Genomic DNA, 8425 nt, shown 5'->3' with positions numbered 1-8425 from the left:
AGGACCCCGGTGGGCCTTGTTCTCTGTTGGCCGCTCAGCAGGGAAAGCAGCGCCGGGCACACTATGGGCTGCTCAGTAAAAATGTGTCAAATCAGTGTTTAATAAAGGACAGTGCCCTCGACACCTCAAATGTCAGAGGCCAGAAAGCTCAGCTGGGAAGCCTGGCTCCTCTCGGGCTGGCCATCCCCGTGTGTAAGTGGCGATTTCCCCAGCCAGTTCAATTCAGCCTCTGCTGTTTGCCGGCTGCATGGTCTTCGGCAAATTTCTTAAGCTTCCTGGGCCTCCGTTTCTGCATCTGTAAAGTGGGGCTGTTATTATTAGCCCCTTCCTTGCAGAGATGTAATGGGGACGAAATAAATGAATCCACAAAAAAACCTTAAGAAAGTGCCTGACTCAGAAGAGCCTCGGTAAATGTCATCTACCATCATCATCATCACCCTGATTTGGCTGGGGTAGGCAGTGAGGATGACAGAATGGGCTCGGGGGCCCGACCAGAAGATTAGGGGATTAATACAGCTTGCAAGGCCAAAGCTATCCCCGTTTGGTTTTGCCAGTTCTTGCTCCATCCGTGAAATAAACCGGATGAAGCCTTTATCCATCTCTTGTTTTGAGAAGGAGGCTAGCAGGGAACGTGGATTTAATGTGGCAGATGGTGCTGTCCTTGAATTATGAAACCAAAGGAGGAAATTAAAGTGCTCCGTTGCAACAGCGATGGGCCAGCAAGGGTAGAGGCCAGGGGCGGGGGCAGCAAGGAGGGCAGAGGAGGTGTTTTGTCGAAGGACAGAGGAGGTGTTTTATCGACCGGGCAACGGCTATTCATGAGGGCAGCTGGAGTCCTAGAATAATATAATTTTATGGTCTAAAATAATTTTAGGCCACCCCCTTCATCTCATATAGGCAAACGAGGCCCAGAGAGGGAAAGTAACCCCCCACGGTCACACAGTGAGCGGCAGAGCAATCCACAAACGGGGTTATTTTACTGCCCTGGGCCAAAGCCAGCAGCACACTCTGTCCCGGGGCCTCCTGCCCTTGGGCACCCCTGCTCTGCACCCATGTCTCTTCTCAGCTCCTCAGGGCTGGAGCCATTCTGTCTGGGTCTGAAACAAACAGGGGCAAATTTCTTACTTCCTGGAACCTCAGTCGCTTTGCCTGTCAAATGGGAAGAATAATAAGCCCTCCCTCACAGGGTCACTGTGAGAATCTGATGGATTACCATCACATACAATATTTAGGCCGGGGTTTGGTGCAAAGTAAATGCTCAATAAAATGTAAGTACTTGCTGTGGGGCCAGAAGCGACTTCACGTTCTAACGGTTCCCCGAGGCTGTGAGCCCCTCCGAGGCCGTGCCTATCTATGGGACATCTTTTGTTCTCTACGCCTTGCAGAACAACTGACACCTGCTGGGGGGCCCGTAAATGGTAGTGGCCAGCGTCTGGCTCCCTCAGGGACGCCCATGTCTCAGGCGGCACCACGAAGCACCAGGGAATGCTGTCAGCAATGCATGCGACTCTTTGTCCCTCGTTCAGACTTTAATCCTAAATGGATAAAGCAGCCCTCCCATCCAACGGTGAACTGGCCTCGTGATGAGGCCTATGTTTGTTTTCCCAGCCTTTTTCTGCAGCACAACGCCTTTCCCCAACTATGCTTTGGGTTATTTGCATTTAAATTGGTTTTCTCTCATTATAGAAATCTCTTAGGTCAGTTGGAGTTTCCATTTTCCTCGGAATCAGTTTGGAAGTTCCATCTCTTGCTCGAGGGTCCCTTATGCCCTCCTCCCTCTCGCTGACGATGAGATGTGGTCACGTTTCTCATCTCATCGTGGAGAACAGATAGGCTGAGGAAGTCATCCCAATCCCACACAAGCTCAGCATGTTTCTCACAGAAGAAGTTGGGGGTGGAAGGCGGCGGGGGGGGGGGGGGGGGGGGGGTAGGGGGCAGGAGGATTCTGGCCCCTGTAACTGTAGGAAGAAGGCCCCGTGGTGGTTCAGCTTTAGGACATAGGCCTCATTTTCTCATTTATTAAAAAAAATCAACAAAGCACAGTGCTGGGTGCTTGGAATGCAGATAATAAGACATACTTGCTGCCCTCCAGGAGCTCCGTAGCTAGTAAAGGAGAGAGGAAAGCAAAATAATGTTTTAAAATCATAATATAGTCAAATAATTGCCTTAATAAGGATCAGAATAGATCCCAGCCTGAGAAGCAGCTTTCGGTGAGTGCTCATCAAAACCACAGTCACACACACACGTGTGTGCATGCACACGCCCCCCCCCACACACATGTACCAGCTCGAAAACGTTTACAGCACTTGCCATGTTGCCGGGTAGCTTTCTAAGCTACGTACACAATTTATACATGTATCTTAATACATTCATTTAATCTTCATGACAAGCCATGAAGAAAGTGCTATCATTATCATTGTTTTCCAGGTGAAGAAACTGAGGCACACCGATTAAATCACTTGCCCAAGGTCATTGCTAATAAAATGTAGAGCCAGACTTGAGTCCAGGCAGTGCGGCCCCAGAGCCTATGTTATTTATCCTACGTTATGACAGCGCCTGACCAAAGGTGGTGCACTCTTGTGTTTTCTAGACTAGTGCATCTTTCAAACTGGTCAAGATCCACTACCCTGATTTTCTGACCCGTGAATACACCGTGAACCCGGGTGTGTGAAGATGTTTGAGATGCTTGCGGTGGATTTGAAGGAAGACTGGGAAGTTTTCTGGTGGATAAAAGGAGGAATAAAGTATTTCATGAAGGACAAGACTGTGCTAGTGCCCAAAGTATGAACAGCATGGAGGTCTAGGTAAAGGGTACTCCAAGTACCTCCAAGTTGTTTGAGAGTGCCCAGGTGTGAGGTAGGCTGAGCAGTCGGGGAGGCATGGCACTGGGAGACTGGCAAAGACCAGACCATAACAGGATTTGAATACCATGCACATGGGCTCTGTCATGAGGATGAGGGGAGCTACGGAGGGGTTGAGCAGGAGAGGGACACAGCCTGTTAGAAAGATCACTCTAGCTCTAGGGTGAAGGACCACCTGGATAGGGAGGCGAGGAGAATGTATGATCAATAGATAGAACTAGTAGGCATCAGAGCTATAACTGATTCGGTATAATCATTAGGGTGAGGTGGCTTTTTCCCTGCACAGAGGCACTCCTGCTATTCACCATGTGTGTCGTGGAGCTGTCGCTACCCGGAGAAGACATCTTTATCTAATTCACCCAGACACTTTAGAGGCTAGTGGTGGCCCTGGTGTGAGATAGTCAAGAGGGGTGGGGACAGAGCTAAACTAAGACAGTGGCTTTTGAGAAAGAGATGAGGGGAAAAGATATGAGATATAGTGGAGCAAAATCATCTGATCTCGGTGATCAACCTGATCTCAGGGCTGAGGGAGAGTGAGGAGATGGGATGATGCTCAGGTTACTGATTTAGCTCAACCAGATTACTCTTTAAATCCTGTTTCAATTGAACAGCAGGTGTAGCTGAATTTTTCCCGCAAAGGTCCTGATAGAAAATATTTTAGACTTTGCAAGCCTTACAGTCTCTATGATAATTACTCAATTCTGCCATTATAGTTCAAAAGCAGCCACAGACAAGATGTAAATGAATGGGCATGGCTGTGTTCCAATAAAACTTTATTTACACAAACAGGTTGTGGGCCAGATTTGGCTTGAGGGATGTCATCTGTTGACCCCTGCTCTACACCAGGAGGTTGCCCGTGTGCCAGGTAGATCGCCAGCTAGGAGAGCCAGGTGGCTGCTAAGTGAGAGAAGAAAGGCTCACACTGAGGCTACACTTCATCAGGCAGATAGACTGAACATGTCTCCTTGAATGATGCCCACCTGACCATAAAAAGACTCATCTGAAATTGCAGAGTAATTCCAACGTCTAGTCCTGGGAGCCCAGATCTGCAGAATGGAGGCAGATGTTTGACTCCAAATGCTCAGTCTCTGTTCCAGTGGAGGTCCTGGTCTGCTATGTCCACTGGTTACCAGGGCAACACAATAGGAACACATGCCCACCGTCACTGAACACGCGCTCTACTCCAGGCGCTGGGTTAAGGGCTTTATCTGAGTGATCTCATTTAATGCCGACAAAACCCTCGTGTGACAGCCATGTTTTATTATGTAACCCCATTTTACAGATGAGGAGACTGAGGTACAAAGAGGTTCAATAACTCCGAGGCCTGGAATCAGGCAGTCCAATCCCAGACTCTGGGCATCCAACCACCCTCCAAAACTGATGCTGCAGGCCCATGTGGACCCCCATGGTCACTGCAGCAAACCCACACGTTAGCCCCAAAACACAGGCTGAAGCAGGTCAAACACTTGTTTCAAAAGCAAACCCAAACAAAATCAACAGGCACATCTTTCCAGATCTCTGTTATTGAACAAAATGGTTGTCAGAAGTGGGTCCAGCTGAAATGAATATATTGCTATCTGAAGGTATTGCATCTGAGGGAGGTGGGGACAGAAAGTGAGAGGAGACAGCTAATCTCCACGTGTTCACTCCGCAAACATCCACTTAGGGCTCTGTGGTCCCTGTCCCTGCCTCCTGGAGGGCACTGGTTGGGAGGGAGCCAGGCACAGAGCAGAGCATTTGAACACCCTGGATGTCATGCATGGTGGGGTGAATGCACGGTGCACTGGGGGCACAGAGCAGGGACTTAGCCTGAGCAGAGGCACCTGGAGCCTAACCCAGGTGATCTGGGGTTAGAGTGATGGTGAGGAATATTCCAGGGGAGGGAAGAGCATCTTCCAAGGCAAGGGGACTTGAGGTGGAGGGAGGAGATCGTATAGAAAGGATGTGGTTGGAGGGGCTGGGGACAGGTCCTGGGGAAGTCAGCCCCCCAGCAGTCAGCCCAGACCACTCTGGGCTGCAGGTTGTCTTGTTCTCACTCTTTTGTGCAACCAGAACGGTCTCTCAGTTCTAGATGAAACGCAAAGCACTTGCCAAGAATATGGTGACGCCAAGAACACTCTGCTGATGCTGCATCCTGAAATAGTAAAAATAAATAATAGTAAATCACTTCTATCATGCTGCCCATGTCACCCTGCTCTTCCAAAGGCTTTATCTTGCTTATTATGTTCACTGAAAGTTTGAAAGTGGACAAATATTAATACTGTTATAGCCCTTGTTGTATTATTAAAAATATTAACAGCTCTCATTTTGGGGGCCCTCATGGTGGCCAGCCGTGAGCTAAGTGCCTTATATATAATATCCTATTTAGTAGAGAAGCAATCTGAGGCTCAGAGAGGTATCGTAACTTGCTCTAGGTCATACACTGGGAAAAGAATGGAGCCAGGACCCAAACCCAGAGTTTGCCTGATGTCTGAGCCCAGAGTCGTCCTGCGGGGCCTTTCTGCCTTGACATCATGTTGTCTAAGGACTTTGTGGATTTCTGAGAACATCTTCATCAGTTATTATATTTGTCCCTTCAAAGAACTGTCTGAATTTAGCAGAAAAAGAACCGTGGCTCAGAGAGGTAAAGTGTCCTCTCCAAGGTCACACAGCTTTTGAAAGGGCCAACTGAAGACTTGAGCCGAGGTCTTTCCATTTCAAAGCCAAGGCTCTATCTCCTTTACCATGGCTTCCACGTCCACAGCAAAGAAAAGGACAGCTAATGTTCCACCCCTGGTATGATTCTTTAAAAAAAAAAAAAAACCCAAAACTCATGTTCTCTTAATTTCTGCATTGGCAGGTATTCATCAGGCAAATCAAAAGATAAATACCTAGGAGAGCAGGACACGCAGATCACAGCCAGGATGACATCATAAGGAGCAGGTTGTGCCAAGCAAATCTAATTTCCTCTGACAGAGTGGCAGGCTGCGAGATAAGAAGAAAGTCACTGCCGTTGCCGTGTCCCCAATTCTGAAGGACAAGTTAGATCAGCTCCACAGAAACAACTGGGGGGGAGGGCGGGGACAGGGCGCACCGCACCCCCACAGAGGCGTGCACACACGCGGACACTCACGCACACACATATACGGGCACACGGACACACACACACACGGGAAGACGGATACCAAGAAGCACACACGCGTGCAAATACACCCACTTGCCTTCAAAGACACACATGCAGGTTGAGAGAGACACACAAATCCATATACATACATACACACGAGTCTACACACCCCCCAACTCAGACACATACACGGGGTCACCAGCAGAGACCCACACACATAGACAGATGGAGACACACACATAAATACAGAGATATACAGACACACAGAGCAACACACACAAATACACAGACACACATACAGACGGGCACACCCGTCTGCCTCCCCTCCACAGGCAGAAGACATACAAACACACACACAGGGACAGAGATGCACGCATGCAGTCACACATTCGCAGAAATCCGCAGAGACGCACGCATTCACTCACACACACCAAGACACACCCAGCATCCCTCTGCGGCAGGAGGTGCTGACTCTTCTCAAATCCTCTCCTCTGTATCCCTGAAATTACATCTTTCCCAAATTGGAGACTGAAAAATGAATACCTCTGTGTCTGTGCATTTTCTCAACTCTGCCTGGCCCCCTGTCTTCATCCAGAAGCTTGGAACACACACCCTGGCAACTAACTGTGTGTTGTTGAGAAAGGATGTGGACGTTGGAGTCAGGCTGGGGTGGGTTCCAGCTGAGGCTCTCCCACTTACTAGGTGCGGGGACCTGGGCAAGTCTCACCTTTCTGCGCTTCAGTTTTCCCATCTGCAGAGGGGTTGACAATCCGTTGTACTGGAACCCCTTGACCTTCTGGCATTCAGCAAGAACCTGTCCATGCTAAGCACTTTAGTTACTTGAACATCCGTCTTCCTCACCAGGCTAGAGGGCACCTTGTGGGCAGGGGTCTCGTCTGCGTCCCCCTCAGTCCATCCTCCAGGACTCAGCACTGTCTGCCAGGCACATGGTAGGCGCTCAGCGAATATTCGTGAAATGAATCAAAGAAGTCTATATCCTTAGTGTCTAGCACAGGCCTGGCACGAAGTAAGTGCTCCCTCATAATTAAAGTGTGTTGAAAAAAGTAATACATGGAAGCATAATCACAACCATGGACCAAGTTCTAACTACATGTCCTAGCTATATCACCTCGTTTCATCCTCTCCATGAGACACACGTTCATTTGTAGATGAGGAAACTGAGATCCAGGGAAGTGAAATAATTCACCCAAGGTTACTTCCTGGGGCGGCGATTCAAAACCAGGAGTATGATTGCTAAACGCATGCTCAGAACCTAACCACTGTAGACTTCATGCATAAATATTTTCCACCAGTGACACAACTCAACTGATGACTTCTCCAGCCAGCTCTGCCTTTTCTAGGTGTGGAGTAACTCTTTAGACTGAATTCGACATTTTATCTTCCATCCTGGGTTGACTTTTCAGCCTCCAGCATCCATCTAGAACACCTTTCATATGTCCACAGGGCTGCACTTTACACATACATAATCCCAAAGCTCCTGATGTCTGCATTTCTCCTTGCTCCCTCTAGAGTAACACCCACCCATCCATCGGTCTATTTATCTGTCTAATCACCTGACCATTTTCCATTTGAGGCCATTCGGTCCCCAGATGTTTCTCTTCTGTGTTTGTGTAAACCACAGAGCCGCATCCTGCATTTGCCAAATCTGGTTTCCTCTCTCTTGCATTGGTACAATCCCTGGGTTTAAAAACCAACTTTGGAGATCCTGGGTGGCTCAGTCGGTTAAGCATCTGACTCTTGCTATCAGCTCGGGTCTTGATCTCAGGGTCCTGAGTTCAAGCCCAGCGTGGAGCCTACTTAAAACAAAACAAAACAAAACAAAACAGAAAAACAACTCAAACAACCTGTAGGCCAATCAAGCTACTTTACATAACTACTTGATGGTGCACAGTTAAGCATTTTGCAAATCCCGAGAGGTTCTTACCCTTATACCCCCCGCACTTCTGCACACCTCAGACACACTCAAGTCCCCCACCCCCTCCCCCACCACCCCCGGGTTCCCTTAAAAAAGAGGGTTTTGTGAAAGATCTCTGCCTGTCTGGGCAGGCAGAATGGATACAGCCACAGGGCATGGAGGCCATAATTATCCTTCCCCACAAAGGAAAATAAAAATGTCCAAAGATAGTGGCCACCTGGCAGGCAGGGGACCGGGGCAGGCGGCGGTGACTCATCGGGCACGCCAGGCAGTCACTCTCCCCCTGCAAGCAGGCTCCGAGCTTACTCACAGCTTTGCCAGGCGAACGAGCAGGAGAACAGAGGCATCTGAGGGCGAGGGAGGCTCTATTTCTGCTAGCTTGAACTCTAACATGACACAAGAGGCTTTCAAGACTTTTTTTTTTTTTAAATCACTCTCTTACTTCCCAGTTAGGACTCTATTCATTGGGATAGCCCCATATGAACAGAGTGGATCTAAGCTGTATGTGTATATATATATATATAT

The 8425-nt window shown here is 48.7% G+C and overlaps 1 long non-coding RNA gene across 2 annotated transcripts in view; it reads right to left on the bottom strand.

The window, feature by feature from the left end:
• Positions 1 to 3663: 3663 nt before the first annotated feature.
• The window catches only part of LOC116632120, a 361137-nt gene continuing 356375 nt past the window's right edge, over positions 3664 to 8425 (bottom strand). For both annotated transcript variants that reach the window (XR_004299341.1, XR_004299342.1), the window contains 2 exons: positions 5732 to 5825; positions 3664 to 4995 (listed from right to left, as the gene is read on the bottom strand). This is a non-coding gene — a long non-coding RNA (uncharacterized LOC116632120). The remainder of the gene's footprint in view (positions 4996 to 5731; positions 5826 to 8425) is intronic.

The sequence above is a fragment of the Phoca vitulina genome, unplaced genomic scaffold (assembly GCF_004348235.1).
Source record: "Phoca vitulina isolate PV1807 unplaced genomic scaffold, GSC_HSeal_1.0 scaffold6, whole genome shotgun sequence".
Taxonomy (NCBI): Eukaryota; Metazoa; Chordata; class Mammalia; order Carnivora; family Phocidae; genus Phoca; species Phoca vitulina.
This window is presented reverse-complemented; position numbering and strand designations above follow the sequence as displayed.